Raw genomic sequence first — 8,173 nt, forward strand, 5'->3', positions numbered from 1 at the left:
CTCCCCAACCTGAAACTCCTTGAATTCCCTATGTTGATATGCATAACACCTCCGCATGTCCCGTGTTTCCTTCAAATTCCTCTTAATAACCTGCATTTCATGTTCCATCTCTTCCAACATATCCAATCCGAACAACACTTTATTCACTAGATCACTCCAATTGATAGGAGTATTACAACTCTTCCTATAAAGAGCCTGAAATGGACTCATCCTCAAGGACTCCTAATACCCATTGTTATATGAAAACTCCACCAATGGAAGATACTCTTCCCACTTCCTCTATTGATGCATGACATACATCCTCAACATATCATCAAGAATTTTATTAACCCTCTATGTCTCTCCATTTGTTTGTGGATGATAAGTTGTATTGAAATCCAACTATGTCTCCAATCTTGCAAACAACTCCTTCCAAAACCTAGAAGTGAACTTGGCATCTTTGTTTGATACAATATTCTTAGGAACACCATGCAATCTCACTATCTCCCTGATAAAGATATGAGCTACCTCACTAGATGAATGAGTAGACTTGACTGCAATGAAATGAGCTACCTTACTTAACTTGTCAACCACAACCATGATGGAATCATGTGGTTTTGATGTCATCGAAAAACTTGTAATGAATTCCATGGAAATGACTTCCCATTTCCATTATGGAATCAGAATTGACTATTACAAACTAGTTGGTTTCTTACACTTTTCTTTCACTTTCTGACAATCCAAACATCTCGCAGCAAACTCAGCTACCTCTTTGTTTAAGTTTGGCCAATGATATAACTTCTCAATTTATGTTAATGCCTTTTGATATCCTAGGTGACCTAAGTATGGCTTGACATGAAACTCCCTCAAGATAAGCTTCTTGAGCTCATTGTTATCTGATACATAAATCTTGTTCCTGAATCTAACCAAACCATTTGTCGTGAGATGATATCCTCATCCCTCTCACCTTCACCCTACTTCTGTAACATGTGCCTCAGTGGTTGGTACCTATCATCATGTTTTCATAGTTGCACGATATACTCTTGCAAGTCTATCCCATAAGAACTCATTGTTGTAATATGACTCACCTGCTTTCTTATACTAAGAGCATTTTGAACCATGTTCTCCTTTTCCTTGATGTATTTGATCTTGAAATCAAACTCACTGAGAGTATCCAACCATATAGCTTGCCTAGCATTCAGATTGGTTTGGTTAAACAAGTACCTGAGTCCACTTTGATCACTCATCAAAAAAAAACCTCCAGCTAAGGAGATAATGTCTCCACATCTTCAAGGCATGAATGATAGCTTCCAACTCAAGATCATGAGTCACATAGTTTCGCTCATGCTCATTCAACTTACTTGACTCATAACATACCACTTGTCATTCCTACATCAGGACTCCACCAAATCCTCTCTTACAAGAATTTGTACATACCATCAACTCTTTATCTGGATCTACAATCTTCAAGGCCAGAGCATTTGCAAGAAAGTGCTTCATCTGTTCAAAACTATTTGCACACTCCTTAGTCCATTCAAACTTCTTCCCTTTTCTCTACAAGGATGTAATAGGATAGGCAATTCGTGAGAAGTTCCTGATGATCCTCTTGTAGTACCCTGCTAGTCCCATGAATGATCTGACCTCATACACATTCCTAGGATTTGGCCACTCCATGATAGCTCTAATCTTTTCCGGGTCCACTGATATCCCTTCCTTAGAAGCAACATGTCCCAAGTAATGAATCTAAGACTGAAATGAACTACACTTGATGAGCTTGGAATACAATTGATGCTCTCTCAACAATCTTAAAACTATTGCTAGGTTCTCTGCATGTTCTTCCTCATTCTTAAAATATTTCAATATGTCATCAATGAACACTATCACAAACTTGACTAGATAAGGACACAACATGTTTTTCATCAAACACACGAAAGTAGCTGGAGCATTAGTAAGACCAAAAGGAACAGCCAAAAATTCATAATGCCCATACTTGGTATGGAATTCAATCTTGTAAATGTCTTCTTCTTTGATGTGTGCCTGATGATAACCTGATCTCAAGTCAATATTTGAGAATATTGCTCCTACCTTCAACTAATCAAACAAGTCATCAATTTGCGGCAAAGGATACATGTTTTTGATAATCACCTTTCTCAACTATCTATAATAAATACACAACCTGAGAGTACCATACTTCTTCTTCACAAACAACATTGGTGCACCCAAGGTGACACACTTGGCCTTATGTATCCCTTATCAAGCATTTACTTAAGTTGTTGCTTCAATTACACCAACTCTATAGTGCTCATCTTGTAAGGTGCCTTTGATTTTGGTGTTTCTCCCAACATCAACTCAATAGAAAAGTGGACTTCCCTATGAGGAGGAAACTCTGAAATTTCTGCTGGAAATACATCCTGAAATTTCTACAAAACATGATACCTCTTAAAGACTTCAACACCCTCAACATCCTTCCCTTTGTCACTAGAAATATGCACTGCAAATAATACACACATTTTCCTACTACTTTGCTTTGTCTTCATAGCCATAACCATTCTCACTGATGTAGGCTTCTTCTTACCCTGCAAGATTCCCCTATGTCCATCATAATCCAGACACTCAATAGCCTTATTATATAAATCTACTTTAGTCCTATGAATGTACAACCAATCCATGCCCAACAACATATTGTATGAACCTAAAGGGAGCACATTCAGATGTGTTGAAGTAGACATATCGTTCAACTCAAATGCACAAGCTCTCACCCAATGATGAACTCTCTTCTTGGTTCTTATAACCAACTGCACCAACCAAGATTTTGCATGCTCTTCTTTATTCAAGCAACACTTATCCACCAGGTCAAGACTTATATAACTATAGTTATATCTAGGGTCAATCAAAATAGAAACAACTTGATCACAAAGCTTACCTTCCATTTCGATAATAGATTCATGATGATCATCCTTCCTATTATCCACTATTGCATAAATATGCCTCCCAACATCTCCAATTTTTGTGCCTCCTAAGAACTATAAATTTGAGGCCTACCACCCTAATGTTGTGGAAAATCTCTCTTGCGATGCTCTCCACCACAAGTCCAACACTGCAAAGGCTTCATGTCATCATCCTTGTTATGCTCCTTAGGCTGAGACCCATGTCTGTCAACTGCATTTAAATTCGTGTACAATGATGCATTCTCCTTGTTACCTGCTTCCTTAGGTCTTCCCCACTTCTTATCACACTTTCCTTTAGTACTTTCATTCCCCTTCCAATCACACTTAGGCTCAGACTTACGCTTAAACTGCTCATAAAAATGCTTCAACTTTCCAATGACTTCCTCCAATGACCGAGGCTCCTCATACTCAATCTGATCTTCAAATGTTAAAGGCAACCCATTGATTAATATTTGAAACTTTTTCTTCTCATACTTAAGATATCATGCATACCTCAATAGGTCAAGAAACTTAGTTGTGTACTCTTCATTCATCATAAAACCCATCTTCAGCTCATAGACCTCCTTATCTTTTCCATCATAGTATCTCTCGAACAAGTACTTGTTTCTAAAGAGTCTCTTAAACTCATGTCAATCCAACTCCTCTATCTTGATGCCTTTGACATGCTTCACATCTTCCCACCAGATATTTTTTTCCCTTGAGACCGAAAACAGTTATCCTAGATTTCATATTCTCTATATAATCATGTAGCTAACTTCATACCAAGAATCCACGCTTTTGCATCTTTTAATTTCTTTAGCTCTCCATCAAAGGTAGGAGGTTTGGATTTCTTAAACTAATCTAACAAGTACTACTTCTCACTCCTCTTATAAGGATGACAACAATGATGACCATCATGTGTCTCTGATATAGAACTAGAACAGAACCCATAACCACTACCTCTCAGGTCAAGTGTATCCAACCATCTACCACATCTGATTATGTCATCCTTGTCTACCCTGTGCCCTGATCGAGACCTGCTACCATATGCCCCATTATTCCTTTCCTTGTGTCCTAACTGATTCTTAGTTTTCCCTTTCTCTACAAATCAGATAAGCTTTGAAGGATAACTGCATTGACCTTTGCTTTCTTTTCCTGAGCTCTGGTAAGTCTTTCCTATGACTTAATTATCCTATCATTGTCTGCCTTACAACTTATGATCTCTACCTTTAGACTTCTCAATGTATCTGCTATATCAGGAGAGTACTCATCTCTTTGTTACTCAACTAATCTATAATTAAAGTCATGTGAGATGTAATCCACCATTTTTCTCACCATCTCTCACCTTCTTCTTCTTCCTGCAAACATACCATGTTGGATAAACATAATATAAACATAATCAAAATCATACCTCAGTGAAGTTTAGGGGAGGCTATCGTGTCTACGAAAATCAATATAGATTAGCATGATACATATAAATAATGACACTAACAGATCAATGTCATTAATATCAACATCATAACACAACAATGTCATCATGATGATGCAAATTGCAACAATTACCATCACAATGCACGCATAACAAACATATTGAAAACTAACATGCATGCATAACAATCACATCTAGCCCATCTAGTCCAAGTGTTTGAACTTGGAAGCTCTAATACTAGTCTATAACTGCCCCTTCCAATATCTACCCAAATTCAAAAGCTCTCCAAGGTAAACATGAGACAAGTGTCACTATGACAGGACTTGACCTCCAAGTTCTAGTTAAGGAAGTGGGACCTACAAATTGAAAACATACTGATATCCTATAGGGACTACGGATCACTCAAGACTTGAACAACCCCCTCAAGTGATCAATCCCTCAGCTGGAACTCAGTTTCTGTAACCTAGCACCCCAACCGCACGCATAACAAGGCAAGGGTGTGGTTATAGGCCTCCAACCACATGCACAAGCCTTCTTCCATGTAGTTATGGCTTAAAATCTTCATATTTGAGCATGATGTCTCGAGATCTATGCCACCTTTTAGGCCAACCTCCAGATCATTGCCCCGAATTGCTTGTAATTTTACAAGATCATAATTTACATGATGATAAAGCAAAACATTTAAACCTGAAGAAATGACTTGTCCCAAACTGCCTAATCCATGATAGACATTTCATCAAACATATGGAAAACATGTAAGCTATAGGTCATGAATGCACATCTAATCATAAATTGATAGTCTCTATCTGAAAATCACCAAAAAGGCTCTATAACCTCTCTAGCTAGTTGCAATAACACTTGTTATTCCATTTATTCATCAACCATTCAATAACTAAACAAATCTTGACAAGAGCCACATATAGATTACATCATTTAATGAGAAAATAACCAACATGTAAACCATGGAAATTTAGCCATAATATGACCAAAATAATCACTACAAGTATTCATAAATCACAGTAGGAAAATAGCTCTTATTAATATAGGAAAATACCAACTAATTCAGGGACTTTCACATACCACCTGGCATAGATTGGGCTAAACCAAATATCTCTTTAGCCAATCACCCCGACACCATACTCTAAGAATGAATGTCGGATCTTATGAAATAAATCAAAATAAAACCAACCAGGGTTTCCATAAGGTAAACCACCTCAACCCTCAATCACATTGATTCCACCTATACAGTCCGGAAATCAATAACATTAACTAGATCGGTCTCTACCCAAATTGTCTAGGGCTCTAGGAACTAGTAACTAAACCCACAACCTTCTAGGGTTCCAGAGTGTTTGTTCCAACCATGTCTCCAAGAACTAGCAACTCAACCCAAGTTGTTCCAGGACTTCCCGAGTGTTTGTTCCAACCCATAGTCATCAGGAACTTGAGCACCAATCATAAAAACAAGTGGAAAAACAAAAAACACCATGGATATGTAGGAAATGACAAGGCAATGCGAAAACCACTTGTCAATCTAGGGAAATATCCATGCCAATGACAACACATAACCAAAGAATCACATGCATATACCATGCATCCAAAAATCAGCAAAGAAATTACACATGCAACTTGTTACTTGCAAATCAATCTAGTTGTGGTTGTTGATCCAACTGTTTCCTTGCACTTATATGATTTTCTTTGCCTTCTTTCTCCAAATCCAAGTGAATGCTTTAGTTCTCCAAAAATGCTTAAAGATTTCTCTAAGTGTGCAAGAGTATAAGAGAATGAAATGAGAGCTCCAAAACTGAACAAGAAAAAAGCCATGAACTGATCCTCAAAAACCTTTTTATTATCAAGGCCTTTATTTTCTTCATTTTCCTTCATTTTTCCTCTAATTTATCTTGCATTAAAATATGTGTCTCTTCACCTTCCTTTTCTCCTATTTTCCTTTATTTTCATAATTAAATGTTAATTATTACCATTATACCTTTGCCAATTTCCATATCCATTAATTAATCACAAGTGATGCCCACTAAATTGTGTTTCCCAACATTTAGCTTGGAATATGTGTCCCATGACCTTGGTCTTATTTTTTTTTACATAGAAAATCAACTAGGGGTTGTTGCAATAATTGAGGTGATTCCCACTATAGGGGTCCAATATCCATAAGGGCAAGTTTCCATCATTTAGTAGAATCTCATATCACAAGTCACAACATGCGCACCTTCATGTGCACCAAATGAGATGTGAAAGGGTAGCCACAAAACCAGGCCAATAATCTAAGAGGATAAATGGAAAGCACCACCAGAACTCTAGATGAGGAGGGGAGTTTGGCTATTTTTTAAACTACCAAATAGAACCCGAATTGGTGAAATAGGGCTTGGTTTAAGCTCGTAAAATTTGGCCAGTCAGAGCCCCCCCAGTCCTGCTAATCAAAGCCAAAGTTAGAATTACATGCAAGGGGAGAGGATACCTTGTTGCTTCAAATGAGAGAATTACCATTGGAAGAAGGTCCATGGGTATACGTGTATTGGGGATGGTCATCATGCAAGCAGAGATTGTATGTCATAAGAATTATTATGGGGTCGTGTTACCATGTCCCCATCCATTTGGCCAAGTGCGGTGGTGGTGCCCCCTTTCCCCTTCCCCCACATTAAAAACACTCCATTCGAGACAATGTAAAAATCAAACTTTTAAATGATGAGTATATTTTAACTTAAGTGACTATTTATAATAGCCCTTGTTAAAATTCCATGTAAAAATATATAATACCACGGTCATAGGACATGTATTCCAAGGTGAATGGTGGGAGAAACATCCTAGCGGGTGTTGATTTTGGTTATTATGGATAAGAGGAAATTGGTAAAGGCAATGGAAAAGGCTTTGGAAAGGAACGAGGCATTCACTGGCATATTACTTGTGAAAATGGTGGAAATTAAGAGAAAAGGAAGGTGAAAGGTCACATGTTGCATGTGAGGAGGAAAATGAAGAAAATATAGGCCTCATTGACAAAAATTCTTTTGAGAATCATTTGGTAACCTTTTGTCAGTTTAGATTTTTGTCAGTTTAGTTTTGGAGCTCTCATTCTTTTCTCTCTCTCATACTCTTGAACACTTAGAGTTTTCTTGGAGAACTCTTGGATGAGTGTGGCATACATTGGATTTGGAGAAAGAAGGCAAAGGAAGAGAAGGAAAGCGCAAGGGGAAAATGGGGTTAGCAGCTACAACTAAATTTCGTTTTCATGTATTAAGTTGAATGTATGGTTTCATTGCTAGTTTTGGCATTCATGGCACATGCATGTGGTTTCTTGGTTATGATCTATCATTGGGATGGAGGATTTCCTGGATTGACAGAGGTTTTTCCTAGCCTTGCTATTTCCTAAATAACCATGGTGTTTTGGGTTTCTTCCCTTTTGTTTCTGGTTGGTTCTCATGTTCCTTTGGTTGTGGGTTGAGTTACTAGTTCCTAGAAGCCTTGGTTGGACAAACGCTCTGGAAGCCCTGCAACAACTTGGGTTTAGTTACTAGTCCTGGAAGCCTTGGTTGGAAAATTCTCTGGAAGCCATTGGTGGGGTGAGTTACTAGTCCTGGAAGCCTTGGTTGGAAAATGCTCTGGAAGCCCTTGGTGGGTTGAGTTACTAGTCCTGGAAGCCCTAGATGAAAAAACGCTCTAGAAGCCCAACAACAGTTGTGGGTTGAGTTACTAGTCCTAGAAGCCCTGGTTGGAAAAAACGCTCTAGAGCCCTCGACAGCTTGGGTGGAGACCAATTTGGTGATGGTTAGTGATGTCCGATCGTGAGGTGGAATCACTGGTTGAGGGTTGAGGTGTTTTGGCCTCTCGA

The sequence above is a fragment of the Pinus tabuliformis genome, chromosome Q (assembly GCF_031772625.1).
Source record: "Pinus tabuliformis cultivar Carrire ecotype Pingquan chromosome Q, CPIR1, whole genome shotgun sequence".
Taxonomy (NCBI): domain Eukaryota; kingdom Viridiplantae; phylum Streptophyta; class Pinopsida; order Pinales; family Pinaceae; genus Pinus; species Pinus tabuliformis.